Here is a 14,893-nt window from a genome sequence, read left to right as displayed (position 1 = left end):
AAAATGAAACGTATCCCAGGAAGTACACGTCAGGGAATACTGAATACTACCTTTCCGCTATTAATTATAATAGTAGGTATAGTTGTAATTCTGTATTTGTCCAAGCTTTTGAGTAAAATAACTAGAATGTGTAAGTCACTTGGTAACCCTGCAACTATTTGTGTGAATTTTTGTACAAAGTAGGGAAATTCAGTCTGTTCTGGCTAATTTATTATAAAATGTATAGTAATGTCTAGAGTGTTGTATTGGCTGAGGATAGTTACAAAATTGACTGAAGAACATGCTTATTAATATTTTATCTTAAAATATTAAAAATATCAACTCAAATTTCATTTAAATTCTAAGATGTATGGAAATGTTTAGTTTTCCTCCAATGCTGTAATTCCCTAAACTTTATGATTTCATCCCCAAACTACACATAGGAAACACACAGGAGACTTGCCAAAACAGAGACAAAATAATTCTCTACTTTTCACAGAGATGATTGTCCATGCAATTCGGATCATATTAAGAAAACAGCATTGCCAAATAAAATATCATTATTTGGCATTTTGGATGTCTTCTAGATATTCAATAATGATTCGTGATCTTTACTGTCCCTGGTCTGATATTAAAAACCACAAAGCAATTTGTAATCACTCAATTTTACTGTTGTTCACTTTTTGGTAAAACATGATAAAGAAAGTGATGCAAGTCAGTTCTAAGAGGCATTTACAAAGACTTTCTAATAGTATGAACTGGGCTATGATCTCTATCTGAATGCATTTTAATTTAGAAGTCATGTGCTCACCATAGAAATTAAAAAAACAATTTTAATGTTTATTTTTGACAGAGACAGAACACAGTGGGGGAGGGGCAGAGAGAGAGAGGGAGACACAGAATCTGAAGCAGGCTCCAGGCTCTGAGCTGTCAGCACAGAGCCTGATGTGGGGTTCAAACTCACAGACCGCAAGATCATGACCTGAACTGAAGTCGGACGCTCAACTGACTGAGCCACCCAGGCGCCCCTTCACCATAGAAATTTTTACAAATGCTAGGAGATAGCCTCTATCATATCTTTTCAATGCAGGAGGTCTATTGATTAATATTGGCCATTGTCATTCAATCCTGTTGATGAATCCACCATTGTATTTAAAGTTAAACTACAAAAAGCCTCCCCCAAATTATTCTCCAAACTTAATTTAAACTGTGTTTTGGCTTATATCCTTTCTGTTGTTGCTGCACAGATCTTGCTGTTTTGTGTTTTTTTTCAATAGTTGCATCTCCTTAAATTCCCATCCTTGTTTGAAAAAAAAAAAATCTGTGTGAATGGCAGGAGGCTTTGGATTATTAGGCTCCTTTTATGTGGCACTAACCAACTTTCCTAATCATAAATCAATGATTCAGTATAAGAGGCTAGTACATTCAGAAGAGGCACCCTTTTGCATATGCATACATCGTTCCGCACACTCATCAAGGACAAAGATGGATTTATGCAAATGAGAGTCCTATTTAGCAAAAAACAAACAAAAACAAAAACAAAACAACAAACAGAGAGAGGGAGAGAAGAGAAATAGGGACTGTTTAATTTGAGTTGAATAAAAGTAGGAAAAAAGGTTGCATTTTGTTGGGTAATATATTTAGGTTGAACTGACATCTGGTTCTAATTTGCTTTCCAAGCTGATATTTTTTTCCCCCAGTTCATAGTGGTCCAAAGTTACCATTTTTAAACTTTTGCATTTTTAAAACAGTTATACAATTTAGAAGAAAAATACTATTGCTGATTTCTGCACACTAGAGGGCACTAAAATATCCTAAGATAAAATGTACTCGAGGTTTTACCTGAGCCAACTTGAGGGAATAATTATCATATTTTTAAATACTTTAAAAGAAACACACACACAATAATAGAATTAACACAACATTGTTTAAGTATTTGCTTTGAAAAAAAAAAAAGATGATCACAGTATTATTTTTTAAAGTGACAATTGTATCAGATTTTCCTAGTAAGGTATGCTGAGTCTCAGGATATTTTATATGAACCTCTCAAACCCCTTCTTATTGCTAATCTTTTCTTTTCTGAAATCGTAATTGCCAAATAGATTTTTAATAGATTTTTCCATTGATCCATAACTAACTTTTACAACCATTGTGGTATAATCATATTGATAATACTATTGAATGCTCAACAATCTACCATTTTAGGGCTGAGAAACACTAGCCATTTATTGGCTGGCTAATGTTCAGAGCTAGTATATATATGTTTTTATTTTTTAGTTTTGGAATGTGCTTAAAAACAAGGATTTTTCAAACAGCCAATGACACGTTTTTAATAAAGAGATTTCTTTCTGTGGTCTTTCTCTTATTCATAGTACTTCTTCCCCTTAGCACTTTGATATTCACTCTTTTTTTAAAAAAATGTTTGTTTTTGATAGAGAGAACATGAGTGGGGGAGAGACAGAAAGAGAGGGGGACAGAAGATCCAAAGCAGGCTCTGTGCTGACAGCAGAGAGCCCAATGAGGGGCTGGGATGCAAGACCTAAACTGAAGCCTGATGCTCAACCAATTGAGCCACCTTGGTTCCCCTGATATTCACTTTTAAATAGCTTCTTATGGATGTTAAAAAGAAGACAACAGACTCAAAATGGAAATGGTATAAGCATATGCCACCAAATTAGTTTGGTTCTCCCAGAAATGGAAGCTTGAATCAGTTCATCAGGAATTGCTGATCAGCACTATTAGATAATATGCCTGATAGGACTCTGCCATCCCCTAATGGAAAGTAACTTTGCAACCAACCCACTTTTTTTGCCTTGTATAACTTCCTTGTTTCAGTTTCCTTCTGACTATAAAAGTCTTTCATTTTGTACAGTTCCTCAGAGCTCCTTCCTACCTGCTAGATTGAACACTGCATGTTTCGAATAGAATTTTGATCAAATTTTAAGAAAATTGTAATATGCTTCAAATTTCTCTTTCAACATGAGTCACATGGAAACACACACAAAATTTTTGTCTTTTCTCTTCTAGCCATGGACATCAACTAATAATAAGAAAAAGCAACAGGAACTTTGTGTGCTATAGATTACCAGCCACTCACAACTCTGTTTCAATTTGCAAACAATTTTTAATGCCCATCTTCTTGGAAATTGCATAAGGAAGTGCCAAGGGAACAGAATCTAAAAATATATTTACAAACAAGCAAATTGAAAGATAACTAAAAAGTATGATAGAAAAATAAATAGATGAAAGTACTGACTCTGTAATTTATCATTTTGAAGTAAGAGTAAAAGTGCTTAGTTTTGGAAGTTGCGAGTTCTAGTTATTTGTCTTACCTGAACAAGAAGTGTTCAGGGAATTTGGCATGAAACATACAATAAGTACATACATCTAAATACATCCATTGTTTTCACTGACACAAAAGTAAACCTATGAATATGCCAATTGATATAAATGTCTTTGCCCATAAAAAAAGCTTTTTCTATGTACTGCCTTTAATACATTTAACACGTTATAGTGACCATTACCACCATATAGAAAGATAACTTTTATTACTTAAAGTTCAAACAGTCTATGGTAGGAGATAACACTTACAAAATAGTATTTATAAAGATATGATGAAATAGTTTATAACCTGAAGAGTGAATGTCAAAGCAATACCCAATTTGTCAGATAAAATTAAATGACAGATCTGATATACCGAGGGACAGCAGTTTTAAACTCAAACGATGCAAATGTCTACATAGTAATGACAGATCCTGGTTGCATTACATTAAAAAAAATTTAAATGCTTATTTATTTCTTAGAGAGAGAGGGAGACAGAGAGAGAGAGAGAGAGAGAGAGAGAGAGAGAGAGAGAACAAACAGGAAGGGCCAGAAAGAAAGGAAGGCACAGAATCAGAAGCAGGCTCCAGGCTCTGAGGTATCAGCACAGAGCCCAACATGCGTTTTGAACTCATGAACCACGAGATCATGGCCTAAGTCAAAGTTGGACACTCAATCGACTGAGCCACCCAGGTGTCCCTACATTTTTTAATTTGAGTATTCAACTTTCTTTTCCTTAGTTCTCCACCCTCCGTTTTCCATGTTAGGTATATTCTTAAACATCAGAAGCAGGTACACTGTGGTTTTTCAGTTTGTACTCTGGAGCCAAGCTGTCTGGGTGGAATCTTTGTGTTGCCTTTTATTGGTGATATGAGTTTCAGTGAGTTGCTTAACTTCCCAGAGGCCCAATTTCCTCACCTGTAAAATGGTAATAATAGTGGAAGTGGTGTTTTGTGAATGAAATGAAATTTTTCATCTAAGGAGTTTAGTCCTGTGCTTGAATGGTTGTATACAAGTGTTTATTAAATATTTAGGGAGTAAGACCATTGAATCAATGACTTGTTGAGTTATTTATGATATTTAGAGAAATGGCATCGATATTTTTCAATTTTATATACCTCTTTGCTCTAAAATCCTGTTTTACTGATTGGATAGCAGCTTACTGAAACCATCATAGCAAAGTAAGTCTAAGTACCACTTGGCTCTGCTTTTTTATTTGATTGTAAACACATTTCCGTAAGTGCTTAAAAGCACTGGATTCATTTTTAAAATTACATTTTTACATGTAGTTTATCCTATGAGTTTCAAAAGTTAATCATTTGATTTCCACCATACAAATATAAATTCAACCCAATCTATCAGAATAAAAGTAAACTCAAATTTTCTAATCCTCATTTTTGGTCTCTATTTTATATAGCACTTAACACAGGTTGTCTTTAGTTTTTTAGTTGAAATTATGCATGTGTGTATGTGTGTGTGTGTGTGTGTGTGTGTGTTTGTGTGTTTATTTCTATTATTTCTATGGAGCCTAGACATTTAGAAACAAAGGTTGAAATGACTAAAGGTTGTTTTTTTAATACTGATTTTCAGTAGTGTGTGTGTGTGTGTGTGTGTGTGAGTGTGTGCATGCACATGATGATTTTCAATTCCTTATTTATTTTACCTCTGCTGTCTGGATTCAGTTAAATTAAAAAACAAAGCTTGTGCATTTAATTTAACCCAGCATTACCCTAGATGCCATGGAGAACATAGATGAAAAAGACCTACAGATCATATGATACATAAATGGAAAGACATATGCACATGATTTTTAACTCAGGACAATAGGACTTAAGTATTACATCTAACAGAGGTCAAATATGAGCTATGGGGATTGCAAGATATGAGAATTCTTCTTAGAGGTAATAAGTATGTTGAGATGGACTTTAGACGAGGGGAAGAAAATAATTCCTGCCAAATGAACCAATTTGGTCAAAGGTAAAGAAATGAAGAAATGTATGACAGACTTCTGGTATAGTAATACCAGTAATAACCAATCAAATATAAATCTGACACTGCCCTAAGCAGACTCTATGTGTTAATGTAGTTCTAATCCATATCAATTTTTTAGACACTCATCTTAGTTATCTATGGAAGACAACTAACCTATTTAAAATTATTTCCAGTATATCAGGTTTTCTGATGTTTATGATGCTGAAGGGAAGAGAGAATTCTATGAGGTGTAATGAAGGATAAGTTTTGAAAAGACAAACACAAAAAGTCATATTATGGACCATTTAAATATCCTTTTATAATGCATACTCTAATTCTCTAGCATCATTCCCTGTGCACTGCTTTAGATTTTACTCCATGATCCTAGTATATTGAACATCTTCCAATTCCTCAAATGACCCTTTTTACTTTTAGCTCTGGATGTTTAGAACTGTTGTTTCCTTTACCCAGAACACTGTCTTCCCACAGACACCAACATATTTCTTCGTCATCAATCTAGTCTCAACTTAGATGTCAATTTCTCTGGGAAGCTCTTCCCAGTATTCCCTCTCACTTTGTGACCTATAAAATATAGCTTGGCCCTGAGCTAGCATAGCTTTCTCCAACCTCCTTTCATGGAAATGACTACATTTTTGCTGCAATTACATGGTAAATAGTTTCCTCCCTGACCTTAAAAATCCCTGAGGACAGAGACCTGGTCCAATTTATCCATTATGGTAGCCCCTGTGTAAATGCACTTATGTATTAGTAGACCCTGAATACATATTTTTTAATAAAGACCTTTTGTTTTTTGTATAACAATTTGTAATGTGTAATTATAAAAATAGCTTTTGAGACAGTGATATGTACAGACCTGTGTTATGGAAGGATAACTTTTTTGGGGTGGAGAAAGGACTTGAGTTGGCAAAAATACAAAATAGAGGGGGAGTGTATTGTATGAGAGCAGGGGCATTTAAAAAATTACACATGTGGAAAAAGTGTGTTTGAGTAGCAGTGCTAGGGACTATATTGGGCATTTTTATTTGTTGCTTTTGTGCCCAGAATCCATTTATCTTTATTTTGGTTGTTATACTTAATTTTTCTTTTGACAAACACTTTTCAGGGATATGCATACATGTGACCAAAGGTCAATGAAAATTTACCATCTGAATTTATTCATCTGTTAATAGTCACCATCCTTAATCTATCAGTAGAGATGGCCTAATGATATTTTCCCAAACAGGCTAAAGCTGAATGAAGGGACAGAGAAGCCTGATGCCCTTCTGACATTACTTAATTCCTGGAACCAGCACTATCTAAAATCAAATACCGCCTTTTAATTTACTTATTATATGAGTTACTAAATATCCTTTTCTTTTTTGCGTAAAATAACGTGAGTTGGATTTTTCTTACTTGTAATCAGTAAACATCTGCTTAGAGTGAACTAACGATGGTACAGAGAAAATTTCCCTGAGGTATAGAGAAATGACAATTCCGTCTCTAAAATAAGAAGGAAAACATGAATGACAGTAAGTTTTGAAAACCCATGTATCATTTATATTTTGCTTAGTAATGCTTAGCATAATGAAATATAATTATAATATACTACTTTAATGGAATTTATCAAAAGTAATTTATTTTTAAAATATATGGCATGTTAATTTCATATCAATTTTTTTTACATTAGAAAGCTGAATTTCCTAGGTATCTCAAAACTGACTCTTTCCTACCATTGCTTGACCCACTTACATTTTTATCAGTTCAATGATATTTTTATCTCAACATTAACTCTTTGTTTATACATTACTTTATTACATCTTAACAATTGTGTTAAATTAAATTTTGTAGTCTACAGTTGCAATACCTGGATAACCTATGTAAATTGTTGAACTTATTTGTTTACCTCAGCTGAACATTGCTAATTTTAGTTTCCCTTTTGGTATAATGCTATACACACCCATTTAAAAAAAATGTGTACACATATACTCTCTTAACCCCATATTTAGAGACAAGGATTGTCACAAATAATAAGTCATTTCCTAAATAAATGTATTCTTCTTAATTTTAAACTCCCTTTAAATTTTACTACAAACAAATGGGCATTTTCTCTTGATCAAAATAAATTCAACAGTATATCTATATCATTTTCCATTTATGAAGATGTAGAAAATCCTCCACTGAGCTCTCTCAAGCTGTGAGGAAGTGATGATACTCACACTGTGATGAGATAATATGCAGAAATATTACATACAAAAATTAAGATTTTATCTTTCCCCAGAAAGTAAATCTGAAAATGTTTCTCCTGATGTGCTTTTAGCAATACACTTTTAGAGTTGAACTAGTTCAAAATAATTAGCATTTATAAGTTATTTTGATTACATTTTTTTCTCTGAAAATGATTTTGTTTATTAATATTGTTACATAAGAGGTATGTACCATGTAAACTATAAGCATAATATTGTGAAGCATAGAAATGTAACTATTACTCATGAGCTACCTAATCAATCTAAGAACTAGAAAATTTACAGTAATTTGAGTCTACTAATCTGTCCCTCTCATAATCCTTTCCTCTATCTTCTCTATCTCAGAGATACAGATGATTTCCCAACTGATTTTTCCTAAAAAAAATAGTGAAATTTATAATTTTTATTATAGTACTTCTTAGAACAAATTGTTGCTGGTGGAAAGAAAAAGAGCTCAGTGAATTCATCTTTAATAAAAATACACCTTGAATAATTTTTATTTGCCAGCACACAACATTTTTTAGACAATAGGAAATCTAGGGTTCATGTTTCCCCACATATTGAATTCAACTCTGGATTTTATAATAGCACAATAAGAAAACAGTGATTTCCTGTTGAATTTGAGAAATCTCATAAATAGCAAAATCTGAGCTACAGGAACATTTATTACTTTTCTAACTTATGTTGCTTATGGCTGTTCTTTGGCAAATTCAACAGGCATCCAATTCCTAGTTTAGTGCAAATAACATTTCCTCCCAAATTATAGAAATTTCTGAATATAAACTGATTGAATTTAAATGTAGTCTTAGATTTTTAACCTAACAATATGTTCTGTTATGGCTGCCAAACTAACTCAAAGGAACCATTCTGATTGGCAGTAAAGAGTTCAAATGCCATGAATCTAAGAAGAAATCTGCAAAATGTATAAAACTTGAAAATAACATGGAGTTTTTTGGCTCTGATTTTCACTTTAGGATTATTCATGTCATTCTCTTGAAGTTTGTGAAGAATCTGATAGCTCTTTGAGCATGTCTTTATTATTTTCTAGTTATGTGGATTATGAAAAATCCTGTGTTGATTACTCCCAAGGCACCAAGGACTAAGTTTATTCAATTACATAATAACATCATTTATTCAGTTGACAAATATTTTATTTAAAAAAGTATTTATTGAGACCATACTCTGTACCAGGCTCTATTCCAGGCTCTGGTAATCCAGCAGTGACTAAGACAAATTTTGTGCCCTATAGCATCAACAAATCAAAATGACCATTATTTTAAAAATTCAGTTTTAAAACAGCAATGTAAATTCCAAATAGAAAATATCATTTTTCTTTCAAATTTTCATTTGAAGGATTGGTATTTTCCAAACAAAGTCTAAAATTAACACTATTAAAGGCCAGTGATTACTTGGAATCATTAAGTCATTTATTGAGCAATGTATTTGAGAAGAAGCCCTGGCTTCAAGGATATTTAAGAAATAATTTTAGGGCAGAACCTGTCCAATTCAAGATTTGTGAATTAATACAGGCTTCATTTTGAAAACGTGAGTCTTTATTAAACTAATTTGAGACCCTGAATAGGAAATAATATTAATCAACTGATATATTAATATCGTAACTTTATTTTCTTGTCTATGTGGTAGAATTATATTTCCTTCTAGATTTGAGATTAAGGGGAATCTTATTTTCTATACATCTTTAAAGGACTTATAACTATAGTCTGTGGAACTCTATTGAAGAGAAGTAGATTTTAATATCTACTTCTACATCATATTCTTGTTATTATAATTTTTATGAATTCCCATAGAGGCAAATGCGTATTATCATCCAGTTATGTTTGTGACTCTACTTCTCATTGGAATGGTGGTTGTCTAATTAGAAAGATCCTTACTATGTTACTGGACAACACTTCTACATTGTTTAAAATGATAAGAAGTGTACAGAATCCAATGAGCTACTGAAGTTTAATTTTTTGATGCAAAACCCATTGTCCAAGTACTGATAAAATGTGGTCAAAGTGGACAAAACAGAATTTTTTTTTCAGTTAGGAAACAGTATGTATTGTTGTGTAGTAGTGTAGTTGTGTGTAGTTCACACAAAAACAGATATATTAGTTGTTATCACATAACTCCTGCATTTTGTTGGTTAATAAGAATTAAAAAAAACTTATTACAACATAAAAAGAATGTGTATATATCAGAGATTCTAAAGCTGGTCATAATCCTTTACCTCTCTTTATATTTCTACCCTTTGTGATGTGAGTTTAGAGTCCTCATAAAATAGGCAGATCTTTTTCAAAACAATGAGTTGAGCTGACCTTGGAGATTGCTGGACCAACAGAATTCTATGAACATCATGCCGTGTGGTGGATTCCCACTCTATATCTCAAAGGCTGTATGTGTGTTTCTGTTGACTGTGTTGTGTTTCTACCATCACCACTGCAGAATATGGCCAGGCTAGCCTGCTGCAGGATGAGAGACATGTGGAGCAGAGCTAACGCACCTTAGTCACCCCAGCAGATTTCAAGAACTACCTAACATAGGAAAACATGAAGGGCCCATCTGAGGTCAACAGTACTGCATAACCAATGACTGCAGATGAGTGAGAAATACACATATTGTAGTATTCCACAGGAGTTTTGTGGCCATTTGTTATGTATGATTATTGTGGTCTAAGATGACCAGTTAAAAAAATATTTAAAATAGTTTCAAGATCTATCTTACATTTTTTGAGAATTAAAATGTGAACAAATTAATTTGTTGCACAGTGTTCACATCTTTCAGGTTTTGAATTCTAAGAACTTCAAATTGTTAGTTCAATTTTCATAATATATCTCAAAGAGTTGCATTTGAATAACTTATCAATAACTCATTAGAAAAAGGCAAAACAAATTATGATGAGAAAAAAGTAAATAAAAATCTATAAAAATTTATAAAATATTTTCTATGACCATAATTTCCTATGTTTGAAAAAAATAAATGCTTTCACTGAAACCCAGAACAATCAATCCTTAGTTTACATTTATTTTACTAAAATGTTAATAGGTTCAGGTTTTTTTTTTTTTTAAGTAAGCTGTACACCCAGAGTGGGGCTTAAACTCACAACCAGGAGATCAAGAGTCGTGTGCTCTATAGACTGAGACAGCCTGGTGCCCAGTTAAAGCACTTTTAATAAGGCTTTTTTTTTTTTTTGTTAGAAGAAACCTGGTTCTAGTATGTATATTTTTTATAGACCTTCTTCCAAAATTAAAAAATCACAAGTGCATCTATCATGAAAATTAATTAAAGTTATCCTACTTCATGGGGCACGTGGGTGGCTCAGTTGGTTAAGCATCTGACTCTTGATTTCAGTTCAGTTCATCATCTCATGGTTCATGAATTCAAGCCCTGCTTTGGACTCTGTGCTGACAGTGCTAGCCTGCTCAGGATTCTCTATCTCCTTCTCTCTCTTCTCCTCCCTTGGTGGCACATGTGCACATGATCTTTATCTCTCTCTCCAAATAAATAAACTTAAAAAAATTACTTTACTTCATCAATATGTAAGTAAAAGTATAATTACAGAGATATTTAAATGATAGAAAAATTACATAAAATATATGGCATAAAATTAAATTAATTATATGGACCAATATTTATGAGGGTTCCATATCTTCACTTCTCTTAAACCTTGGATCTAGCCCTCTCAATTTAATACTAAACATGTAATTACTAAACATGCCCTTAAATATTTCAATAAATTATTCACAATCAACCTTTTGGAGGTCCTTCCGTCAAACCCTAAACCACAAATTGATGACAGGCTTAATCAGTGTTAATGCCTATAATTTTTACAGTCGTGCAAATAGATGCATACTTTCATTTAGTTCAACTGATTGCGGAAATAACATTATCCCATCAAAAAACGTAGTAATAAGTTTCAAAGCTCACTGGAGAAATTGTCTTCTGTCCAATTCAAATTCTTTTCCAGGCCATTATTTTTGTGATGTGCTCAAGGGCTGGTGTTAGCTTGGTAATGAAAGCAGTAGATGAAAAAAATGTTTACTTTCAAAGATCTACTAGTAAAAACTATTTTCTCTTTGTATCTCCCTCCTTTCCATTTATCTTACTCTTTAACTTTGGGCTGTGACATGTTTTTGTTTTTCTTTCTCTCTCTCTTTCTTTAAATTAATGTTTATTTATTTATTTTTGAGAGAGAGAGAGAGAGAGAGAGCGAGCACGAGTTGGGGTGGGGCAAAGAAAGAGGGAAACACAGAATCCAAAGCAGGCTCCAGGCTCTGAACTGGTAGCACAGAGCCCAACGTGGGGCTCAAACTCTCGAACCCACAAGATCATGACCTGAGCCAAAGTCGGATGGCTTAACTGACTGAGCCACCCAGGTGCCACTGTTTTTCTCTCTTTTAAAAATAACTCTTAGAGGATGCAGAAGGATGCCTTCAGATGTTGACATTCAAAAGAATCCACACACAATAAACACAGTATCATTCAAATGACTAGTGTTTAGTTTTTAAATTAATGATTTCCATGCTAGAGCAGACCCACGACATTGCTTGCCTTGTTTTAATAAAATTGAACCAGAAATAAAAAAAGTTTGCTCTAATAGTTTCATCATGAACTTGATTTTGTAAATGTCATTTGATGTTGTTAGCCTCAGGATTCCCTGCCCCCCATCTATAAAATGCAGTTGTTATAATCTCTGTAACCAAATACCTGTCACAACAATGCAAACTATTCAAATCAGCTCAGTAACCATGTGCAACCATGTGTAAGGTTTAGGCCCTACATAAATGAAAAGACCTTACATTCATTTTGAGGATTTTGCAGTCTCTTACTAGAGGCAGACATTGAAATATATAATATATTGATAAGTGCATTGTTATGTTCAAGGTACAAAAAATAAAGTAATTGCTCTGTATTTAGGCAATCTGAGGCTTCCATAAAATGAGTGGCTGATTGTACCCCCAAATCTGTCACAAGTTCCAGTCTCCCTTGCCGCTATGAGTGGCAGGGTTAGCAACAGTGACTTGTGCAGTTTCTCCTCTTGAGCAAAAGACTTCATCTCTTTTTCCCTCTTGCTAAAAATCAGATGATTTGCATCTCAGCTTGGACCATGTGGCAGAGTCTGATGTCTAGTGAATGGCAGAGTCTGATGTCTAATGAATGGCAAAGCAAATAAATGAAGGAAGGAACCTGGATCTCTGGATGACTTCATGGAGCACAGTGGCCTCACCCGCATAGGCTAGCTGGAGAGTTACAGAAGAAATGCACTTATTTGTGTCTCTTTGCTTTAATCACCATTGCTTACCCTTCACCTCAATTGCTACAACATTGGAACTAGGTTTCACATTACCAGATGGCAGAGGATGAGCAGAGTAGTTGGAATTGAGGCTGAGAAGGTAGTAAGAAACCAGGTCTTTAAGAGGCTTAAATTTCACTGCAAATATTCTGAAGATAAATAAGATCAAAGAAAACATATAATTTGACTATGAAAGAAAAGTGTGTTGTTAACTTTTGATTGCCATTTGCTTAAAATAGCATAAAGATGTCCATTAGAGAGGACAAGTAATACTTCAGATCCTAACTGGATCACAGCACCAAGATGTTTTCAAAGGACCCAGATGGGCTGGGACACTCCATCTAGTCAATTGCCACAGAAAACATTAATATTTCAGGTTGACATGCTGTAGCTGAACCTACAAGTCCTGTCCAATATCTTTCAGTACTGTGAAAGGAACTAGGTATCCATGGATAATGTGGCAACTAGCATACTTTTTGTCTGCACTAGTAATTCCAATATCTTAACCTGATTCAAAACTTGTGACATTCAGTCCCGTGAAGCTCTTTTTGCACTTATATCTAGAAACTTAAATATTACTTTCTAGAGTAGGGTGACCAACCATTCTAATTTGCCTAGGATGAAGGGTTTTCTCCAGATGCATGGTTTTCAGTGCTAAAACTAGGAAAGTTCTAGAGAAAATGAGAAGAAATGCTCACCATATTCTAAGAGGAGACAGAGAAAGACAGAGAGATCTATGAGATGGATTGAGAGCCATTAACATTGGGACATTTAGATTTCTAATAATCTCATTTTAAGCATATTTTAGTTATGAAGCCTTTGTTTACCCTACTATTCTCAGCTTTGTGCATTGGGGATGGGTTTCTGAAAAATTACTTTTCTCCTTTATCAGTTCTTCTGTCACTAGAGAGACCTGGAGGGAGAGGGACTTTGGAAACAGGAAGAAGAGAGGACTTTCTCTTTCCTATTTATTGCTGTCCCTCTCAGCATAGCATAAGCAATGGTGTTTCATTTGGGCAGCAAACAGGTTTTCTGACACTCAGCATGAGCCTCAACATGCCCTCTCCCGGTTTCCACAGAAGCTAGCCAATGCTACCTCCTCAACAATTTTAGACCCAACTCCCTAGCACCCTTGTAAGCTCTTGAGTCTGCATCAGCCCCTCCTCAGAGGTCCAAGGGTTACTTCTTCTAGCCCCTCCCCCAAGCTTCTAGATTCTGATAATCCTGCCTCCTGTCTGGCAGCTGCTTCCTACTGTTAAACTACCATGTTGTTCCCTCAGTCTTCCTTTTTGCCTTTTCAGCCCTCAAATCACTATATAAAATTCTGTTTAAATATGTAGTGTCATTTCCATTTCTGTGCCCAAACCTTGACTGATGCAAGCAGTAATTTAAAGTTAAAATTTAAAACTCCTATAAGAAATTAAGAAATATTATTAAAACATTCTGTAGCCAAAAGATAAATTCAAAAGTTATCAACCAATTAGCTTGTAGCTAAGATTGTTTGCTGTATCAGGTTTCTTCCAAATATGATTGATTTTCTGCTAAATAACTACCCAAACTAGGTCCTAATTAAGAAAAGTCCAATCATACCCCTTTAAAATTTCACAAGATATTTGAACAAGGAACAAAAATAAATATATGAAAATCCTTTTATTTGACTAATATAAATTGAATTTGCTTATTTCTTAGAAAATATAAGAACATACTTGCAGAACTTTTATTTTCTTTATAAAAAGGAACAATTTCTGTAGAGTACATTTACATTTTATAGCTTGCTCTTTACTGTATACAGGAAACAAAAATAGAAAAAATCATATAAGGCATTACTTAGTTTACAAATCATGATCCCTATTTATCTCTATTAAAAAATGTATGTATTTATATATTCATATGATAATATTTTAACCTTAAAAAATAAGCATATCTAAAAAATAAGCATATCTAAATGATTAATTGCTAACCTGGAGGGTTTACTACTCTAGGCACAGTTGTAAACCCTTTAATTATAAATTAGTTTATAATTTAATTACTCTTCTGAGGTGGGATTATTATTATTTTCATCTTACAAATAAGGAAATGGTGGCAT

Source organism: Panthera onca, chromosome B4 (genome assembly GCF_046562875.1).
Source record: "Panthera onca isolate mPanOnc1 chromosome B4, mPanOnc1 haplotype 2, whole genome shotgun sequence".
NCBI classification, from domain to species: Eukaryota; Metazoa; Chordata; class Mammalia; order Carnivora; family Felidae; genus Panthera; species Panthera onca.
This window is presented reverse-complemented; position numbering follows the sequence as displayed.